Source organism: Lactuca virosa, chromosome 3, assembly GCF_052849685.1.
Source record: "Lactuca virosa cultivar CGN04683 chromosome 3, Lactuca_virosa_CGN04683_v6, whole genome shotgun sequence".
In the NCBI taxonomy this organism is placed as follows: domain Eukaryota; kingdom Viridiplantae; phylum Streptophyta; class Magnoliopsida; order Asterales; family Asteraceae; genus Lactuca; species Lactuca virosa.
Genome location: NC_136428.1, coordinates 78123986 through 78132003, shown reverse-complemented (window position 1 = coordinate 78132003; position 8018 = coordinate 78123986). Strand labels below are relative to the sequence as shown.

Here is an 8018-nt window from a genome sequence, read left to right as displayed (position 1 = left end):
TCAAATCTTGAGCCTTTCTATGTGTTTTAAGTGCATTGTGGATGAAACAGAAGTTCAAGCTTGTTGATTGTTGAAGCTCAAGCTTGTGGATCCATGACCTACATTGCTTTTCTCAACTCCAGAAGGTATAAAGCTTGAATCTTGATTATGTATTTGTTAGATCTAGCTAGTTTTGGGTTTTATGAGCTTTTTGGTCACTTTAGTGCATAAAGTTTAGATCTTGAAAGTTTGTGACCTTGTTATGGATAATGTTGGAAACTTTATCTATCTAACCATCATATTGATTCAGATATGAAGGTTGGAGACTTGGAGTTAATGGATTAAGTTGAGAGAGATGCATTTTTGGTCCCTTTGAGACTTAAAGACTAGATCTTGGTTGTTTGGTCCATCCTAATAGATAAAGTCGGAAACTTTATCCATTATGGATCTATTAAGAGTCATAAAAATATGATATTGGTTCCTTTATTCCTTCCATGCAAGAGTCATGATGCTTTGGTTTGTGTATTAAGTTAGGATTTTGCTGTATGGACTCCTTCTAGCCATGGAAAATCATAGAGCTGGAAACTTTATGACTTAGAATGTTATTTGGGACTAGATTTGAGCTTTGGACGTGAGATCTTAATGAAATAATCACTTAATGAAGGTAAATGGAATTGGTCGAGTACGCTCGGTGTACCTAGTAGTACGCTGAACGTACAGGCTGGAGCACCATAATCTGGAAGGGATCTACTACGTTAAGTGTAGTGACTGAGTATGTTGGGTGTACTTAGTTTGTGTTGATCTCCTTTGATTTTTTGACTTTTTGACTTTGACCAAGTTTGACCTAAGGGCATTTTGGGTAATTTGAATAATAGTTTGAGATTTGGGCCCCTGTTAATTATATAGGTAACCGGAAGAGATAACTATTGGAGTAGTGATCGATGCAACTATTCTTTCAGACTGTGAGGTGAGTCTCCTCACTGTAATTGTGGGTTGAAGGCACCAATGCCGACTCACTGGATTATGTTGTAGGATAGTAGTGGTCTTTGTGATACTTACTGGGTTGAAGGCACCAATGCCGGAGCCGGAAGGATTGGTGTTATTCGCAATTTTTTCATCTTAACAATTCTTTGTAACTTTTATTCTAACTTTCCTCATGTTTTGTACTTCCTCCTGCCTTAGCCTCTTGCTAAGTGCATTTTATTTAATATATCTCGTATTTGCTGCTTCAAATATATATATATATATATATATATATATATATATATATATATATATATATATATATATATAGTCCTCAAATTCATCGGTCCATAGACAACACAATTCCCCGAGATTATTCATGTATGGGTTAGTTTACTCAATACCTCTTAAATCGATGTCAAGATTATCCATGTATGGGTTGCTTTACTCAATATCTTAAATCGATATCCCAAATTCCAAAACTTAATGTTGAGAATGGAAATAGAAAAGGACTTCTTCTGTTGTTCAGCAAGTCAATCTTGTTTCTTTTGCAGCAAGTAGGACGTCAATCTCAATTTTCAACACCTAAAGGGTAGGGTCAGATTCCATCTCTAGTTGACTCTTAAAAGTAAAATACAACATTGGTACCTGGACTTATCATCATCTTACATGTGTGTCTTAAAAGTTTTGCTTTCTCTACGTTCTCTCCAAAATTAATACTTGAAAATTGAAATTGCATTTCTTGAGTCTTTATGTCCCATAAAATATTTGAAATTGGCAGCAAAACTTGAAAAATCAAGAGAAGATGATGAAATATAAAAATTCATTATGAGTTTTATTTTGATGGCAAATTTTCTTTTATTACATAAATAAAATATAAATATTTGTTATGTCAAATCAAAAAAGTAAACTTTATTATCTAATAGTTAGATTCGTAAGTTAACTATCTATATTAGTGAATTTGATCAAACTAGAACTGAACGTTGTTATTGATTTAATTGTAAATATATAAATCCATAATCGATAACACTTTATCCTTTTTATTTCACTTTCCTTGTACACAATAGAGTTATAGACTACTGAAAAACAATAACACCATATGGATCATAACCATAATAACTCAAACACAAGGGACTTGATTGAAAATTATCCATCGATAAATAAACTCCCTTCAGTCAGTCATCTTCAACAACACTCAAAAGTCAAAATCGATTACAACTTCTCTTCGAATCACATATTCACATGTTTGACTGATATCACTTATCAGATCTTCATAGTTAGGGAAAATAAAAACGCCCTACCACCTCTAGAAATGGAGCTAAGTTTTAGTATGATCAACACAGTGGTATGTGTTGTTGGAGTGATAGTGATGATATACGGATGGAGATTTTTCAACTGGGTCTGGTTGAAACCGAAGAAGATGGACAAGTTCCTCAGAAAACAAGGTTTAAACGGAACTCCCTACAAATTTCTATATGGAGACATAAAAGAGATGATGCAGATGACTACTGATGCCAAATCGAAACCCATAAATCTCACCGACGATATCATCCCACGTGTCATGCCATTTTTTATGACTCCGCCAAGACTTATGGTATGTATATAATTATAAGAGCATCTAGTAGAGTTTATTTATTGAGTTTTTTAAAAGGTGGTATGGTTTTGACCAAAGTCAAACAGTAAGATCCTAAATATAAGGGTTACAATGTATATCATGGAGTTTTTAACCAAAATAGGGTTATTGAAAAAAATATTTACCAATCTAGTATAGTTTGAAAAATATTTACCAAACTAGTGTTTTTCTTCATTTTTTTTATTTTTCAATATTTCTTATTGTTTTTCTATTTATTTAAAATATCAGCTTTTTTACTTTTTTTTATTTCAGTTTTTTTACTATTTATTTTAAATATCAGTTTATTATTATTATTATTATTATTATTATTATTATTATTTACTATGCATTTAACATAAATATCTAACATAGAAAAGAGCTTTATTATTTTGGTTCATTACATGCCTATTTGATTAATTTTTTTCTACCGTTTATATAGTGATTACGAGTTTACTTTAATTTTCTTACCATTTATTTATACATATATTTTAAAAACTTAACCCTTTTACAAATTCAAGTTTTTTCTCATGTCTTTATTTATACAACCTTTGCATGCTTTTTAATTGAGTGTCTTTACATTATAAAATATAAAAAGCAAAAGTTTACATATTTTTTGTCTTTACATAAAAACAAATATGTAAAAACATAGAAAACAAATTTTAAAAAAAATCTAATTTGTAAAACGAAAGAAATCATAAAATACATGCATAAAACGAAATATGTAAAAAATATTTAGAAAACAAATTTCCAAATCAATAAAAACTATTATTTCAAAACACGTGAAAACAAAATTGTAAAAAAAAATATATGGACAAAATTTTATAACACAACTATTACTTTTGCTTTTTATATTTTATTTTCAATGTAAAGAAACTCAATTAAAAAGCATGCAAAGGTTGTATAAATAAAGACATGAGAAAAAACTTATTTTTGTAAACGGTTAAGTTTTTAAAATATATATATAAATAAATGGTAAGAAAATTAAAGTAAACTCGTAATCACTATATAAACGGTAGAAAAAAATTAATCAAATAGGCATATAATGAACCAAAATAATAAAGCTCTTTTGTATGTTAGATATTTATGTTAAATGTATAGTAAATAAAAGTATATAAAATTTAATAAAAAAAACTGAAACAAAAATAAAATAAAAAAAATAAACTGATATTTAAAAACAATAAATAGTAAAAAAAACTGAATTAAAAAAAGTAAAAAAGCTGATTTTTTAATAAATAGAAAAACAATAAGAAATATTGAAAAATAAAAAAAAATGAAGAAAAACACTAGTTTAGTAAATAATTTTCATACTATACTAGATTGGTAAATATTTTTTTCAATAACCCCATTTTGGTTAAAAACTCCTATATCATGTGCAAGAAGGTGTAATCGGATCTTTGAAACATCATGCGTCCATTAAATAATCTCTGTAGATGATCAAATGCATATAAGACTTGAAATATTTTGAAAGGGTTTCACGGGTGGGATCAAAGTACATTGATATTTTAGTCGTCTTTATAATCTTTTTAATAACTATCCCTTGCCTTATGAACTATTTTTAGTTGTCTTTATAATTTCAGGAAAGCATGTTGCTGTTTTTACTTATTACATACATCATACATGATCAATTTAAGTCTAGTGCGTACGTAGCTATCTCCAAAAAGGCCATTTACACATACCAATATTAGGTCTATATCATTACTTTGTTATTCATCAGGGGCGGAACACGAACACATTATCACCGGAGGGGCCGAAACCAAAACTTTAAGACAAAGTCTCAAAACAATATAAAAAAGTTTAATTTGTTTCGAAGTTATTATAAAATTATAATAACGACTATTACTATAAAATAATATAAAAATGTTTAATTTGTTTCGAAACTATTACAAAATTATAATAACTGCTATCGTTAACCATTAATAATAAATATAGCAAAATAACTTTTAAACAAACATAGTTATTCAAAATACTTATTTGTAAGTTTTTGACTCTATATAAGATTTTTAACAAAGTTATCTATATAAGATTTTTAACAAAAACCGACAGGAAGGTCATGTATAGTATATGATTGGTATTTTGACTTATAATTATATATTAAAAAATTTTGTTCTATAAAACTTTATGGTATTCTTTTGTTTAATTAAATAACAATTTAATATTAAAGCATTCTCCCTTTTTACAGCGTTATAGTACTTTGACAGCTAATAACCTAATGTGTCATTCAAATTTTATCATATCTAAGTTCTATTAATCTAGTGATAGAAACTAGGAAGGGGGAGGGGAAAAATAATGAGAAAAAGAGAAAGAATTTACAGATCTAGCGGGGATGAGAGACGAAGAACTCACAGCCTCGGAGGCTGCTGGTCGGATTTGTAGATCGGCGAACAACAAAGAGGAGAGATAAAAAGCGCATCGTTGACGGCGGTCGTTAGTCAGTGTTCCATTTCAGCGTACGACAGAGAGGAGAGACCAAAAGAGCAGAAAGGTCACCGAATGCAGAGAGAAGAAAGGGATCAGTTAGCACTCCGAAGGCAGCCACCATATTTTCTGATGAAAAGTCGGATGGAGGTGTACACATCTTAGCGGGGGTTTTTTTTTCTTCTAAACAATAAGTTTTACATTTGAATACTTTTTTGGTTTTCATATAGAGCTTTTGTTTCCTTAATCAACCTGTATCCTAATTTTTATAGGATTTGTTTGGGTTTTCAGTAATTTTTGGAGCTTTTGTTAACTACTTATTTATTTTCCTTACCTATTATTCCAATATCTAACGAGATAACGATATAATATTGATTTTCAAGCTTTTTTGAAGTTAATTACTAAATAATATAAAATAAATAGTTTTCTTGAGTTGCATTTATAAAGATGTATTATGAATCTGGAGAGGTCGAGTAGTTATGAATAAATAAAACTACATCTATACACATATATTTTAGGTATAAGAACATAAAAAAATCAGGTACGTTCCGCCCTTGTATTACATATTGATATTACCTACAAACCATATCAAAATTTCAGACTTTGAACATTTGATTGGTCAAATTTATAAACCATTTATGAAATTTTATTGAAATATAGATGGTTTTTCTAAAAACATTTATAGACATTAATGACTTTTCTGAAAATTTCTTTAAATATGAATCACTTTTTCTTGAAAAAAAAAGTAAATAGTTTTTCATCTAAAATGTAGTGAAAAAAAAAAGTAAATAGTTTTTCATCTAAAATGTAGTGAAAAAAAAGTAAAGCTATTGGATCTTATGGTTGAAAAACTCGTGTTTTATGGAAGAGTGAAAATATTTATGTACAGGTAAAGGAAAGAATTTCTATACATGGATGGGCCCACTACCTATGATACACATAACAGAACCTGCACTAATACAAGAGATTTTGGCCAATTATTCTCGGTTTCCAAAGCTGAAAGGTGGAAATCCGTTAACAAAGTTGCTAGCAAGAGGGCTAGCATATGTTGAGGCTGATCAATGGGCAAAACATAAAAAGATTATCAATCCGGCTTTCCATGTCGAAAAGCTTAAGGTTCATGTTCTTAATATATTATCTGAGCAAAAGTGCCAATATGTAATTATAAACTACTGATTTCGTCAATGTTCCATATTTGTAGCATATGTTACCTGCTTTTTACGTTAGCTGTAGTGAGATGATCAACAAATGGGAAGAATTAACGAAAGAAACATCATGTGAAGTGGATGTGTATCCTCATCTCCAAACCTTTACTAGTGATGTAATTTCACGTACAACATTTGGTAGTAGCTATCAAGAAGGAAGAAAGATATTCGAACTTCAAATAGAACAAGCAGCGCTAGTTTTCAAGGCTCTAGAATCATTGTATATTCCAGGTTCACGGTGAGCAAGCTTTCCGTCAATAATTTTGGTTTTAGCCTCCTATTCGTTCCAATAACGATGAATTTAATGTTGTTTAATTATTCAATTATGAATTTGTAGATTTTTGCCTACAAAGAAAAATAGAAGGATGAAGGAGATTGACAGAGAAGTGAAGGCTACAATAAATAAAATTATTAATAAACGAGTGACAAAATTGAAAGTCGGGGAAGGTAGTAGCGACGATTTATTGGGCATATTATTGGATTCCAATTACAAAGAAATCAAACAACAAGGGAACACCAAGTTCGGACTTAGTACCGAAGAAGTCATTCAAGAATGTAAACTTTTCTATTTTGCGGGGCAAGAAACTACTGCAAATTTTCTCGCTTGGACAATGATTTTGTTAGCTCAACACACAAACTGGCAAGACCGTGCTAGAGATGAAGTTTTAAAGGTGTTCGGAGAAAGAAAGCCAAATATTGACGGATTAAGTCATGTAAAAGCTGTAAGTTCTTTTTTCTTCTTGTGATTGGATTTATCAAACTGTTTTTAAACCTGGTCAATCAAAATATTTTAACACAAAAAATAAAAGAAAACATGATTACATTCCTCGTCACTTTTTTATTATTGTACTTAACAAGAGTTATGTAGTAATTATTTATTTTGCAGATTAATATGATATTTCACGAGGTACTTAGGTTATACCCAGCTGGTACAGGATTGGGACGGATGATTCGTGAAGAAACTACATTAGGAAATATAGGGACGGATGATTCGTGAAGAAACTACATTAGGAAATATAATCTTACCAGCCGGTTCACTCCTCTACTTGCACATGATGCTTTTACATCATGATAGTGATGTTTGGGGGGATGATGTGCACGAGTTCAAGCCTGAGAGATTTGCAGAAGGTGTGTCAAAGGCAACAAAGGAACAAGCATCATACTTCCCTTTCGGAGGTGGTCCACGTATGTGTATCGGGCAAAACTTTGCTATGCTGGAAGCAAAATTGGCACTCGTTATGATTCTAAAAGGTTTCTCCTTCGAGATTTCTCCATTGTACGCACATGCTCCACATACTATCCTCACTCTACAACCTCAACATGGTGCTCAATTGATTCTACACAAACTTTAGTGGTTGTTGTAGCGAAAAACAACTACAAATATTGTTACATGTTTTCTATGCTATGCTCATTGTACAATAAGGCATGATTCACATGCTATGTAAAAAATTATTAGATGGTAATCCAATTTTTTTGATAGTACAATACTTTATTAGTAGGAACTTTTCTGTGACTTACAATAAAGTAAATAGAAATAGAGTCAATAAAAAAGGATCCAATCCACCAATCCATTTCTAACCCAAAGAAAATGCAAAATAAAGTGGATGAGTTGAGATTTCAACCCGTTTAAGTTACATGAATCAACCCATCTAGATCGTCTTATTAAATAGGCCGAGTTGAGTAAAAGTTATCAACATGTTTTCAGTTCACTAACCCATTTAACTTTTATATATATTCAATATAATTTACATTAACAATTTAATTACTAATTTATAAATTATAATGATATTTATATTTTTAAAGTGCAACACTAATTGTCATCTTATTCTTGAATCTTGAGGCCG

The 8018-nt window shown here is 30.3% G+C and overlaps 1 pseudogene across 1 annotated transcript; it reads left to right on the top strand.

The window, feature by feature from the left end:
• Nucleotides 1-2007: 2007 nt before the first annotated feature.
• On the top strand, nucleotides 2008-7659 carry LOC145166050 (cytochrome P450 CYP72A219-like; annotated as a pseudogene). The gene is made up of 6 exons (XR_013740335.1): nucleotides 2008-2536; nucleotides 5865-6085; nucleotides 6171-6412; nucleotides 6512-6896; nucleotides 7061-7140; nucleotides 7181-7659. The product of XR_013740335.1 is annotated as a cytochrome P450 CYP72A219-like (transcript).
• The last annotated feature ends 359 nt before the right edge of the window (nucleotides 7660-8018 follow it).